The sequence below is a fragment of the Canis lupus genome, unplaced genomic scaffold (genome assembly GCF_011100685.1).
Source record: "Canis lupus familiaris isolate Mischka breed German Shepherd unplaced genomic scaffold, alternate assembly UU_Cfam_GSD_1.0 chrUn_S1622H1813, whole genome shotgun sequence".
Classification (NCBI taxonomy): domain Eukaryota; kingdom Metazoa; phylum Chordata; class Mammalia; order Carnivora; family Canidae; genus Canis; species Canis lupus.
Window position 1 is genome coordinate 32,349 of NW_023330464.1, and position 12,691 is coordinate 45,039.

The 12,691-nt window shown below is 42.8% G+C and overlaps 1 gene segment (V, D, J or C); it reads right to left on the minus strand.

Moving 5' to 3' along the window:
• Positions 1-247: 247 nt before the first annotated feature.
• On the minus strand, positions 248-608 carry LOC119869103. The segment is given in 2 exons: positions 449-608; positions 248-349 (listed from the first exon to the last, which is right to left on the minus strand).
• Between the last annotated feature and the right edge of the window lie 12,083 nt (positions 609-12,691).

Here is a 12,691-nt window from a genome sequence, read left to right on the forward strand (position 1 = left end):
GGAGGTTTTAGCTGCACTTCCCCATAGATTTAAATCACTGTGTCAGTGTAACTACCCGTATACAAGGAACAGTAATAGTCAGCCTCATCCTCGGGCTGGGCTCCTGTGATGGTGAGGGCGGCTTTGTTTCCAGAGATGGATCCAGAGAAGCGATTAGGGACCCCAGAGGGGCGGCTGCTTGTGTTGTAGATAATCGTGCGAGGAGCCCGGCCTTGGGTCTGCTGGTACCAGCCAGGGTAATTACTTGTAGAGACTGACCCAGAGCTGAGGCCACATGTGAGTGTGACTGTCCCTCCTGGAGACACTGAGAGTGATGGCTCCTGGGTTACCACAGTCTGAGAATCTGCTCCTAAAATCAAAAGGAGAGAAAGGTGATGATATGGGAGACAAGCGTCACATGAGTCCCTGTTTTATGTGCTCCCCACAGATGCAAAGTCTTTTCCCTGACCTGAGCCATAGGCAAGGAGCACAAGAAGAAGCACCGTCCAAGCCATGGTGAGGACTCTCAGAGATTGTAGCTTCCTCAGGCTCCTGGGATGGAATGGGGTGTCCCTGGACCTTTTCATGTCTCCTGTCCTATGAGGTTAAGAAAGCACTTCATGCAAATCAGCTTCCTCTCTCTCTCTGCCCTAGAGTCACCAGCATGTCCTCTGGAAGACTTTGAAATGAGCAGACTCTGGTACCTCACACGCATAAGTGATTGCACGGTGACCTTAGACACTGGGTGTCAGGAGGACATCTTTCAGCAAATGACCACCATACTGTCTCTAGTGACCTCTGTCCCAAGCTTCTTCTCTGGAAAGCCAGAGAGCTGAATGAGGAGATGGACGTGTTCTCACCCCCTGGCCTCATATCTACTTCACCTCAAATCTAACCCTTCCCTGGAACATTTTCTTCCCTCCCCAGTGACATTCCCTCTTCTGTCTTGGAGGGTCTTAGCAGTGCCTCTTCCAGCTGTGAGGACACTGGGAATCTCAGAGCCCCTGTGACAGAGGTAGGGGCAGTGGTCTCCTCTCAGGTAACCATGAACCTTGTTGCATTAGTCCCCAGGGAGCTGAACAGGGATGTCTCTTTATCAGAAATGAACATGACATTGTGTGAACAGGTGATGCTCATGGAGCATGTTGAACTACATTCCCTTTGTGTTCTGCTGATGATTGTATTGTATGATTGTCCTGTCCACCTATCATTCCATTAAATTTATATGTGGACAGGTTACTCCATGATGTAGTAGAGGACGAATTACGAGGCCTCTGTGACTCAGAGAGCGCTTGTGGCTCCAAGGCCGTAGGTGCAGGAAAGTCACCCATAGGGAGGACCCTGCTTGCTCTAGGGTGCAGGGGCTAATGATAGATGTTCCTGGTCTTCCTGACCCAGACCCTGACTCCCAAGAGCAGCCCACTTGCGCCCCCTGCTGGCCTCGAACACCATGTCCCCCGGCCTGTATCAACCTTCCCAGCCCCCCTGAAATGGCCTCTGACCTTTGCAGTTGGACCTCTGATGTCACCACCCAGGACAGTAGAATGAGCAGGTCAGCTCCGTGGGATTGAGCCATTCATTTTTCTGGGCATCAATGCCGTCATTTAGACAGCTAACTGGAATATTTCTGTCTCAGTATGTTTCATGATTTCCTGACACTGGAGTTTGCACAGACCTTGTCCATGGCATCATTATTGGGATTTAATGCACTTGAAAGGAGCTCAAGATTTAAAGTCTCTAGAGAAGCCCATTGGTTCAACCTGGGTAATATTTCTACTTGGGGTACCCTTATAAGCTGACTTACTTGGTTTTTGTTGTTGTTGGCAGGATATCCTGTTAGGTTCACCAGCCCTCATGTGCATGTCTTGGCTTTTATCTCGGTCCTTGTAATGAGAGTATCATGCATTCAGGGATGACATGTCCTTGGTCCTTGGTTACTTCTGTGGCTTCTCATTTATTCTTGGATATTACCCTTACAACAATTATTTTGTAAGGACTTGTTGATACATTTAAGATGTTTTTGGTCTACTTGTGCAATTTTGCTCAGTACAAAGGTTGATACTAAATAACCTTGCTCTAAATGGTCTATAAAATTGATATGCAGAGCCTGGTTGGCTCAGTAGGTTAAGTGTCTGCCTTCAGCTCAGATCATGATCCCAGAAATCCAGGATAGAGCCCTGCTTTGGGCTCCTTGCTCAGTAGGGAGTCTGCTTCTCCCTCTCCCTCTGATCCTATCCCTGCTCCTCCTCTCTCACTCGCTCATTATCCCAAATAAATTAATAAAATCTTTTTCATGAATTAATATGATACCAATGCACCCTCAGTTTTGCTGCCACTTACTTCCTGAAGGGATAACTGATAAACTGTCTTAGATTTGCTCTAGTATTTTATATACACACAATCCCACCCATACACCCACATACACAACACATATATATTACATAACATAATCTTGTTTTTTTCTGTAGTTCCATTGCTCCTCAAAAAACATAATCACCGAATTTTTAAAAATATTTTTTAAAGATTTCATTTATTTATTCATGAGAAAGAAACAGAGAGAGAGGTAGACACACAGGCAACGGGAGAAGCAGGCTCCAGCAGGGGGCCTGATGTGGGACTGGATCCCTGGACTCCAGGATCAAGTCCTGGGCTGAAGGCAGGTACTAACTTGCTGTGCCACCTAGGGATCCCCTAATCACTGATTTTTGACAAGCAGTCGGATTCTTGACAAGCATTAGAATGCTCTCATTTTGATTCATAGTTCATCATTTATTCATAGGTAAATTTACCATAATTTCACGACTTTTCCACAGAGAAATATTCAAGTTAGTTTCATTTATTTGTTATTTTAACATGTCTTAACTAGATGTACCTGTATATTTACCTTGGAGTGTATTAGCTAGTTAATTTTCATTAGAATTGATTTCAAAAATTTGTAACACTGATGCAGGTCATATATATATATTTAATATTTAAAAAGTATTTAAAATTTATGTTCCAAAATTGATTTACTAATTCATACTCTCATCATCACAGTATGAGATTTCCCTTTTCAGCAGACAATTTCAGCGGATAGTCAAACTTAATATCTTCCAATTTTATAATTGGGAAATAACTTCATTGTTTAGTTGTAATCCACTTATTAGTGACATTTCCTAGATCTATAAATTGATTTTTAGATTATATTATATTTCTAGGGCTGCCATAATAAAGCAACACAAAATCAGTGACTTAAAACAATAAAAAGGCATTTCTGCCATTCATACACACCTCCACAGTCTGTTGAGAGGGGCCATGATCTGATTGGAACCTGTAGAGGAGTCCTTCTTGCCTCTCCATAACTGTAAGAAATTTGAGGACAATTTTTGGGGTTCCCTGTCTGCAGCTGCAGAACCACAATCTCTGTCTCCACCCTCCCACGGATCCCTCCTTGTCTCCATCTGACTGTCATGTTACAAGCACAGGAATCAATTGAATTAGGAGGTCACCCCACTCCCTTCATCGCCACATCTGTACTAATTACATCTGCAGCACCCTTTTCCATATAAGGTCACATTCTTAAGTCCTGAGGTCTACAATTACAACACATATTCTTGGGTAGGATAGAATTTAAATGAGGATATTAAGAAAGAAGAATCTTTTCCAAAAAGGCTTATAATAATCACTATGGTTTGTTTATTTATTTATTTGTTTATTTATTTATTTATAAGTTTATAAGTTTATATTTATTCATTCAAGGGAGACACACAGAGAGAGGCAGGGGCACAGGGAAAAACAGGCTCCATGCAGAGAGCCTGACATGGGACTCCATCCCAGGAATCCAGGATCAAGCCCAGGTCCGAACTCAGGAGTTCAACTGCTAAGCCAAGCACGCTTTCCCCCTTTTCTTTTTCTTTAAGATTATTATTACTATTTTTATTTTTTTATTATTACTATTTTTAAATATGCAATGTGGTTGCATTGCACTGAAATACAACCCAATAAAGTGAACATTAAGAAAATACAGAATGGGAGAGGAGGAGCAAGATGGCTGAAGAGTAGGGTCCCCAAATCACCTGTCTCCACCAAATTACCTAGAAAACCTTCAAATTATCCTGAAAATCTATCAATTCGGCCTGAGATTTAAAGAGAGACCAGCTGGAATGCTACAGTGAGAAGAGTTCGCGAATCTATCAAGGTAGGAAGACGGGGAAAAAGAAATAAAGAAACAAAGGCCTCCGAGGGGAGGGGCCCCGCGAGGAGCCGGGCTGAGGCCGGGGCGAGTGTCCCCAGGACAGGAGAGCCCGGACCTGGAGGAGCAGGAGCTGCACCGACCTTCCCGGGTGGAAAGGGGCTCGCAGGGAGTTGGAGCAGGACCCCAGGAGGGCGGAGATGCCCTCGAGCTCCCCGGGACAGTAACAGCAACTGCGCGCCCAGGAGAGTGCGCCGAGCTCCCTAAGGGCTGCAGCGTGCACGGCGGGACCCAGAGCGACCGGGAGCAGCTCAGAGGGGCTAGGGCGGCGGCTCCACGGAGGGGGCTGCGCGGCCCCGGGAGCAGCTCGGAGGGGCTCAGGAGGCAGCTCCACGGAGGGGGCTGCGGGGCAGGAGCATGAATCCAACAGCGCAGGCTCCGGAGCACAGGGCGCCGGGACACAGACCAGGATCCGGCCTCCCCCGGGACAGGCAGAGGCCAGGAGGGCCCAGGACAGCGAGGACGCTCCTGCCCGGAGCAGAGCAGATCAGCAGCCCCGCCCCGGAGCCTCCAGGCCCTGCAGACGGAGTTCCTGCTGGAGCTGAATCCAGGTTTCCAGAGCTGGTCCCGCCACTGGGATTGTTCCTCCAGGGGCCTCACGGGGTAAACAACCCCCACTGAGCCCTGCACCAGGCAGGGACACAGCAGCTCCCCCAAGTGCTAACACGTGAAAATCAGCACAACAGGCCCCTCCCCCAGAACACCAGCTAGACTGACAACTTCCAGGAGAAGCCAAGGGACTTAAAGTACACAGAATCAGAAGATACTCCCCCGTGGTTCTTCTTTTTGTTGGTTTTTGTTTGTTTGTTTTTTGTTTTGTTTGTTTTGTTTTGTTTTGCTTTTTGATTTGTTTCCTTCCCCCACCCCCTTTTTTTCTCCTTTCTTTTTCTTACTCTTTCTCTTCTTTTTTTCGTTTTTTTCTTCCCTTTTTTTTCTCTTTCTCTTTTCTTCCTTCTTTCTCTCCTCTCTTTTTCTCTTTTTCCCAATACAACTTGCTTTTGGCCACTCTGCACTGAGCAAAATGACTAGAAGGAAAACCTCACCTCAAAAGAAAGAATCAGAAACAGTCCTCTCTCCCACAGAGTTACAAAATCTGGATTACAATTCAATGTCAGAAAGCCAATTCAGAAGCACTATTATACAGCTACTGGTGGCTCTAGAAAAAAGCATAAAGGACTCAAGATACTTCATGACTGCAGAATTTAGAGCTAATCAGGCAGAAATTAAAAATCAATTGAATGAGATGCAATCCAAACTAGAAGTCCTAACGACGAGGGTTAACGAGGTGGAAGAACGAGTGAGTGACATAGAAGACAAGTTGATGGCAAAGAGGGAAACTGAGGAAAAAAGAGACAAACAATTAAAAGACCATGAAGATAGATTAAGGGAAATAAATGACAGCCTGAGAAAGAAAAACCTACGTTTAATTGGGGTTCCCGAGGGCGCTGAAAGGGCCAGAGGGCCAGAATATGTATTTGAACAAAATCTAGCTGAAAAATTCCTAATCTGGGAAGGGAAACAGGCATTCAGATCCAGGAAATAGAGAGATGGCCCCCTAAAATCAATAAAAACCGTTCAACACCTAGACATTTAATAGTGAAGCTTGCAAATTCCAAAGATAAAGAGAAGATCCTTAAAGCAGCAAGAGACAAGAAATCCCTGACTTTTATGGGGAGGAGTATTAGGGTAACAGCAGACCTCTCCACAGAGATCTGGCAGGCCAGAAAGGGCTGGCAGGATATATTCAGGGTCCTAAATGAGAAGAACATGCAACCAAGAATCCTTTATCCAGCAAGGCTCTCATTCAAAATGGAAGGAGAGATAAAGAGCTTCCAAGACAGGCAGCAACTAAAAGAATATGTGACCTCCAAACCAGCTCTGCAAGAAATTTTAAGGGGGACTCGTAAAATTCCCCTTTAAGAAGAAGTTCAGTGGAACAGTCCACAAAACCAAGGACTGAGTAGATATCATGATGACACTAAACTCATATCTGTCAATAGTAACTCTGAATGTGAACGGGCTTAATGACCCCATCAAAAGGCGCAGGGTTTCAGACTGGATAAAAAAGCAGGACCCATCTATTTGCTGTCTACAAGAGACTCATTTTAGACAGAAGGACACCTACAGCCTGAAAATAAAAGGTTGGAGAACCATTTACCATTCGAATGGTCCTCAAAAGAAAGCAGGGGTAGCCATCCTTATATCAGATAAACTAAAATTTACCCCGAAGACTGTAGTGAGAGATGAAGAGGGACACTATATCATACTTAAAGGATCTATTCAACAAGAGGACTTAACAATCCTCAATATATATGCCCCGAATGTGGGAGCTGCCAAATATATCAATCAATTATTAACCAAAGTGAGGAAATACTTAGATAATAATACACTTATACTTGGTGACTTCAATCTAGCTCTTTCTATACTCGATAGGTCTTCTAAGCACAACATCTCCAAAGAAACGAGAGCTTTAAATGATACACTGGACCAGATGGATTTCACAGATATCTACAGAACTTTACATCCAAACTCAACTGAATACACATTCTTCTCAAGCGCACATGGGACTTTCTCCAGAATAGACCACATATTGGGTCACAAATCGGGTCTGAACCGATACCAAAAGATTGGGATCGTCCCCTGCATATTCTCAGACCATAATGCCTTGAAATGAGAACTAAATCACAACAAGAAGTTTGGAAGGACCTCAAACACGTGGAGGTTAAGGACCATCCTGCTAAAAGATAAAAGGGTCAACCAGGAAATTAAGGAAGAATTAAAAAGATTCATGGAAACTAATGAGAATGAAGATACAACCGTTCAAAATCTTTGGGATGCAGCAAAAGCAGTCCTAAGGGGGAAATACATCGCAATACAAGCATCCATTCAAAAACTGGAAAGAACTCAAATACAAAAGCTAACCTTACACATAAAGGAGCTAGAGAAAAAACAGCAAATAGATCCTACACCCAAGAGAAGAAGGGAGTTAATAAAGATTCGAGCAGAACTCAATGAAATCGAGACCAGAAGAACTGTGGAACAGATCAACAGAACCAGGAGTTGGTTCTTTGAAAGAATTAATAAGATAGATAAACCATTAGCCAGCCTTATTAAAAAGAAGAGAGAGAAGACTCAAATTAATAAAATCATGAATGAGAAAAGAGAGATCACTACCAACACCAAGGAAATACAAACGATTTTAAAAACATATTATGAACAGCTATACGCCAATAAATTAGGCAATCTAGAAAAAATGGACGCATTCCTGGAAAGCTACAAACTACCAAAACTGGAACAGGAAGAAATAGAAAACCTGAACAGGCCAATAACCAGGGAGGAAATTGAAGCAGTCATCAAAAACCTCCCAAGACACAAGAGTCCAGGGCCAAATGGCTTCCCAGGGGAATTTTATCAAACGTTTAAAGAAGAAACCATACCTATTCTCCTAAAGCTGTTTGGAAAGATAGAAAGAGATGGAGTACTTCCAAATTCGTTCTATGAGGCCAGCATCACCTTAATTCCCAAACCAGACAAAGACCCCACCAAAAAGGAGAATTACAGACCAATATCCCTGATGAACATGGATGCAAAAATTCTCAACAAGATACTGGCCAATAGGATCCAACAGTACCTTAAGAAAATTATTCACCATGACCAAGTAGGATTTATCCCTGGGACACAAGGCTGGTTCAACACCCGTAAAACAATCAATGTGATTCATCATATCAGCAAGAGAAAAACCAAGAACCATATGATCCTCTCATTGGATGCAGAGAAAGCATTTGACAAAATACAGCATCCATTCCTGATCAAAACTCCAGAGTGTAGGGATAGAGGGAACATTCCTCGACATCTTAAAAGCCATCTATGAAAAGCCCACAGCAAATATCATTCTCAATGGGGAAGCACTGGGAGACTTTCCCCTAAGATCAGGAACAAGACAGGGATGTCCACTCTCACCACTGCTGTTCAACATAGTACTGGAAGTCCTAGCCTCAGCAATCAGACAACAAAAAGACATTAAAGGCATTCAAATTGGCAAAGAAGAAGTCAAACTCTCCCTCTTCACCGATGACATGATACTCTACATAGAAAACCCAAAAGTCTCCACCCCAAGATTGCTGGAACTCATACAGCAATTTGGTAGCGTGGTAGGATACAAAATCAATGCCCAGAAGTCAGTGGCATTTCTATACACTAACAATGAGACTGAAGAAAGAGAAATTAAGGAGTCAATCCCATTTACAATTGCACCCAAAAGCATAAGATAACTAGGAATAAACCTAACCAAAGATGTAAAGGATCTATACCCTCAAAACTATAGAACACTTCTGAAAGAAATTTAGGAAGACACAAAGAGATGGAAAAATATTCCATGCTCATGGATTGGCAGAATTAACTTTGTGAAAATGTAAATGTTACCCAGGGCAATATACACGTTTAATGCAATCCCTATCAAAATACCATGGACTTTCTTCAGAGAGTTAGAACAAATTATTTTAAGATTTGTGTGGAAACAGAAAAGACCCCGAATAGCCAGGGGAATTTTTTTTTTAATTTTATTTATTTATTCATGATAGTCACACAGAGAGAGACAGAGAGGCAGAGACACAGGCAGAGGGAGAAACAGGCTCCATGAACCGGGAGCCCGATGTGGGATTCGATCCCGGGTCTCCAGGATCACGCCCTGGGCCAAAGTCTGGCGCCAAATGGCTGCGCCACCCGGGTTCCCAGCCAGGGGAATTTTAAAAAAGAAAACCATAGCTGGGGGCATCACAATGCCAGATTTCAGGTTGTACTACAAAGCTGTGGTCATTAAGACAGTGTGGTACTGGCACAAAAACAGACACATAGATCAGTGGAACAGAATAGAGAATCCAGAAGTGGACCATGAACTTTATGGGCAACTAATATTCGATAAAGGAGGAAAGACTATCCATTGGAAGAAAGACAGTCTATTCAATAAATGGTGCTGGGAAAATTGGACATCCACATGCAGAAGAATGAAACTAGACCACTCTCTTGCACCATACACAAAGATAAACTCAAAATGGATGAAAGATCTAAATGTGAGACAAGATTCCATCAAAATCCTAGAGAAGAACACAGGCAACACCCTTTTTGAACTCGGCCATAGTAACTTCTTGCAAGATACATCCACGAAGGCAAAAGAAACAAAAGCAAAAATGAACTATTGGGACTTCATCAAGATAAGAAGCTTTTGCACAGCAAAGGATACAGTCAACAAAACTCAAAGACAACCTACAGAATGGGAGAAGATATTTGCAAATGACATATCAGATAAAGGGCTAGTTTCCAAGATCTATAAAGAACTTATTAAACTCAACCCCAAAGAAACAAACAATCCAATTATGAAATGGGCAAAAGACATGAAAAGAAATCTCACAGAGAAAGACATAGACATGGCCAACATGCATATGAGAAAATGCTCTGCATCACTTGCCATCAGGGAAATACAAATCAAAACCACAATGAGATACCACCTCACACCAGTGAGAATGGGGAAAATTAACAAGGCAGGAAACAACAAATGTTGGAGAGGATGCGGAGAAAAGGGAACCCTCTTACACTGTTGGTGGGAATGTGAACTGGTGCGGTCACTCTGGAAAACTGTGTGGAGGTTCCTCAAACAGTTAAACATATACCTGCCCTACGACCCAGCAATTGCACTGTTGGGGATTTACCCCAAAGATACAAATGCAATGAAACGCCGGGACACCTGCACCCCGATGTTTATAGCAGCAATGTCCACGATAGCCAAACTGTGGAAAGAGCCTCGGTGTCCAACGAAAGATGAATGGATAAAGAAGATGTGGTTTATGTATACAATGGAATATTACTCAGCTATTAGAAATGACAAATACCCACCATTTGCTTCAACGTGGATGGAACTGGAGGGTAGTATGCTGAGTGAAGTAAGTCAGTCGGAGAAGGACAAACATTGTATGTTCTCATTCATTTGGGTAATATAAATAATAGTGAAAGGGAATATAAGGGAAGGGGGAAGAAATGTGTGGGAAATATCAGAAAGGGAGACAGAACGTAAAGACTGCTAACTCTGGGAAACGAACTAGGGGTGGTAGAAGGGGAGGAGGGCGGGGGGTGGGAGTGAATGGGTGACGGGCACTGGGGGTTATTCTGTATGTTAGTAAATTGAACACCAATAAAAAATAAATTAAAAAAAGAAAAGAAAATACAAAATGAAGGTTTTTCCATTTTTAATTTTTTATATGTAAAGGAAGGCTTTTAATGTTCCTTTTTTTTTTAGAGGAAATGTATTTAGCCTCAATCTATAGTCCTGATCCTACAGACATTTTGTAATACAAAATACCTGAATTTGTCTTTTTGTGAACTAATGCCTCCTGAGTCACTCATACATTTATTCAAGGTTAGGACTTACACAGGGATGGAAATCAATCCAGACGCTTCCCAATGCCCATCTCCCCATGGCCAGTCTGCATTTATAGTGCTCTGGGTTCAGGTGTTTGGCCATGAGATGTCAGTAATCACATGATATTTGTATCCACACTGGATGAAACAAAGTGTATGTGTCCCTTCCTCATCTGGGTCTCTCACTGGACCCAACACCACTGTAGTGCAGCCCCAGCGGTACTCAGTCTCGGCCTCAGGCTGGGCACTAGGAGATGGTCACGTCAGGTTTGCTCCCAAGAAGGGAGTCTGAGAAATCAGTATTTGTTGTTTTTATTATAAATATATGGCCTAGACTTGGCCAATCTTTTCCTGGATCCAGTATGGATAGTGTCCTGTGCTGGAGGCATTGTTGAAAGTGACTGTTCCTCCTGGGGACATGGCCATAAAGGCTCCTGAGTCACCATGACCTGAGAATTGGTCCCTGAAATGAAAATAGACCCCTTTAGGAATGGAGAAGAAAGGCAGATGGATCCCTCCTAAGGATCCCTCTCAAATCTCCATGAATTGGGGAAGTGGCTGAGGAGGGGGAGGAGAAGGAAAGGAGTCAAGATCATGGTATGGAATTTCCACAGATTCCCTGGCCTTAAAACTGGCCCGTGGTCTCTTGGATGTCTCTTTTTTGTTTAAGTTTTTCTTTATGTTCCAAATATCGAACACAATGTGTAATAGGAGTACAACTTCGTAATTCAAGACTTAAATAAATGAGCCCGTGCTCATCACAAGTGCACTCGTGAAGCCCGACCACCTTTGTAACCCATCCCTCCACCCACCTTCCATTTGGTAAGCATTAGTCAGTTCTCTAGATTTAAAGGTTTGTTTCTTGTTTTCCTCACTTTTTCCCCTATGATATTTTGTTTCATTTCTTAAATTCTACATGAGAGAAATTATATATTTGTCTTTCTCTATTGACTTATTTCACTTAATATTATACTCTTTAGCTCCAACGCGTCTTTGTAAATGATAATATTTCATTCTTTTTTTATGGCTGAGTAATAGTCCATCATGTATAGAGATGATGGACTATAATATAATATATATATTATAGTCCATCATCTCTATATATTCCTTTTCATTTATCAGTTGGGCTCACTATAATTTGGGTATTGTTGGAAATGCTACTATGAACCTCAGGGTGCATGTATCCCTTTAAATTAGCATTTTTGTATTCTTTGGGTAAATACCTAGAAGGGTAATTGCTGAATCAGAGTATTTCTATTTTTAACGTTTTGAGTGGCCTCAAAACTGTTTTCCAAAGGAGCTACACAAGTTTTCACATCCATCAACAGTGCAAGAGGGTTCCCCTTTCTCTGCATCTTTACCCACACCTGCTGTTTCCTGTTGTTTCTGATAGCTGTTACGACTGGTGTGAGGTCATATCTCAGTTTCCTTTTGATTTGTATTTGGGATGATTCCTTTATCTCCTTCTCAGCTCCAGGGATGAAGGGCATGCTTGCTGTTATATTGGGCAAATTGGAGCCCACAGCGCCGTCTGATTCTGGATCCTCAGCCCAGCTAGTAGCTTCCATCCAGGGAGGATTTCTGGGGTGGGTGAAAGCTATGGGTTTGTCCCCTGGGAGGAAACAGCTGCTGTCATCTCACCCTCTGGCAGTGAGCACCAATGCAGGGCCCAGGCAGGCGGAACCATTTCAGTGGGTTTCAGACCTGGCCAGCTCTGAGCAGGTGCACAGCGCCCCCTGTTGACAGCCTCAGGAGATCAGTCAAGATGGTGGGAACTGTGCAGAGGGAATGGAGCCCATTTTTTATTTCAACAAATAAGCCAGAAAACAAACAAATAAGAAGTGTTACCTACTCTTGAGAGTTTCCTTTTTTTCGATGACTTCTGTTATCTTTTTCAGTTCTAAAACTTCCATTTGGTTTGTATTGATGATTTCTCTTTAATTTCTGCATTTGTATTTTTTCCATTGGTTTGAAGAGTGTTTGTAATTTTACACTACATGGATTTTATGACAGTTGCCTAAAACTACCTGTCCAATAATTACAGCATCTGAGTGATCTCAGTGTTGGTGG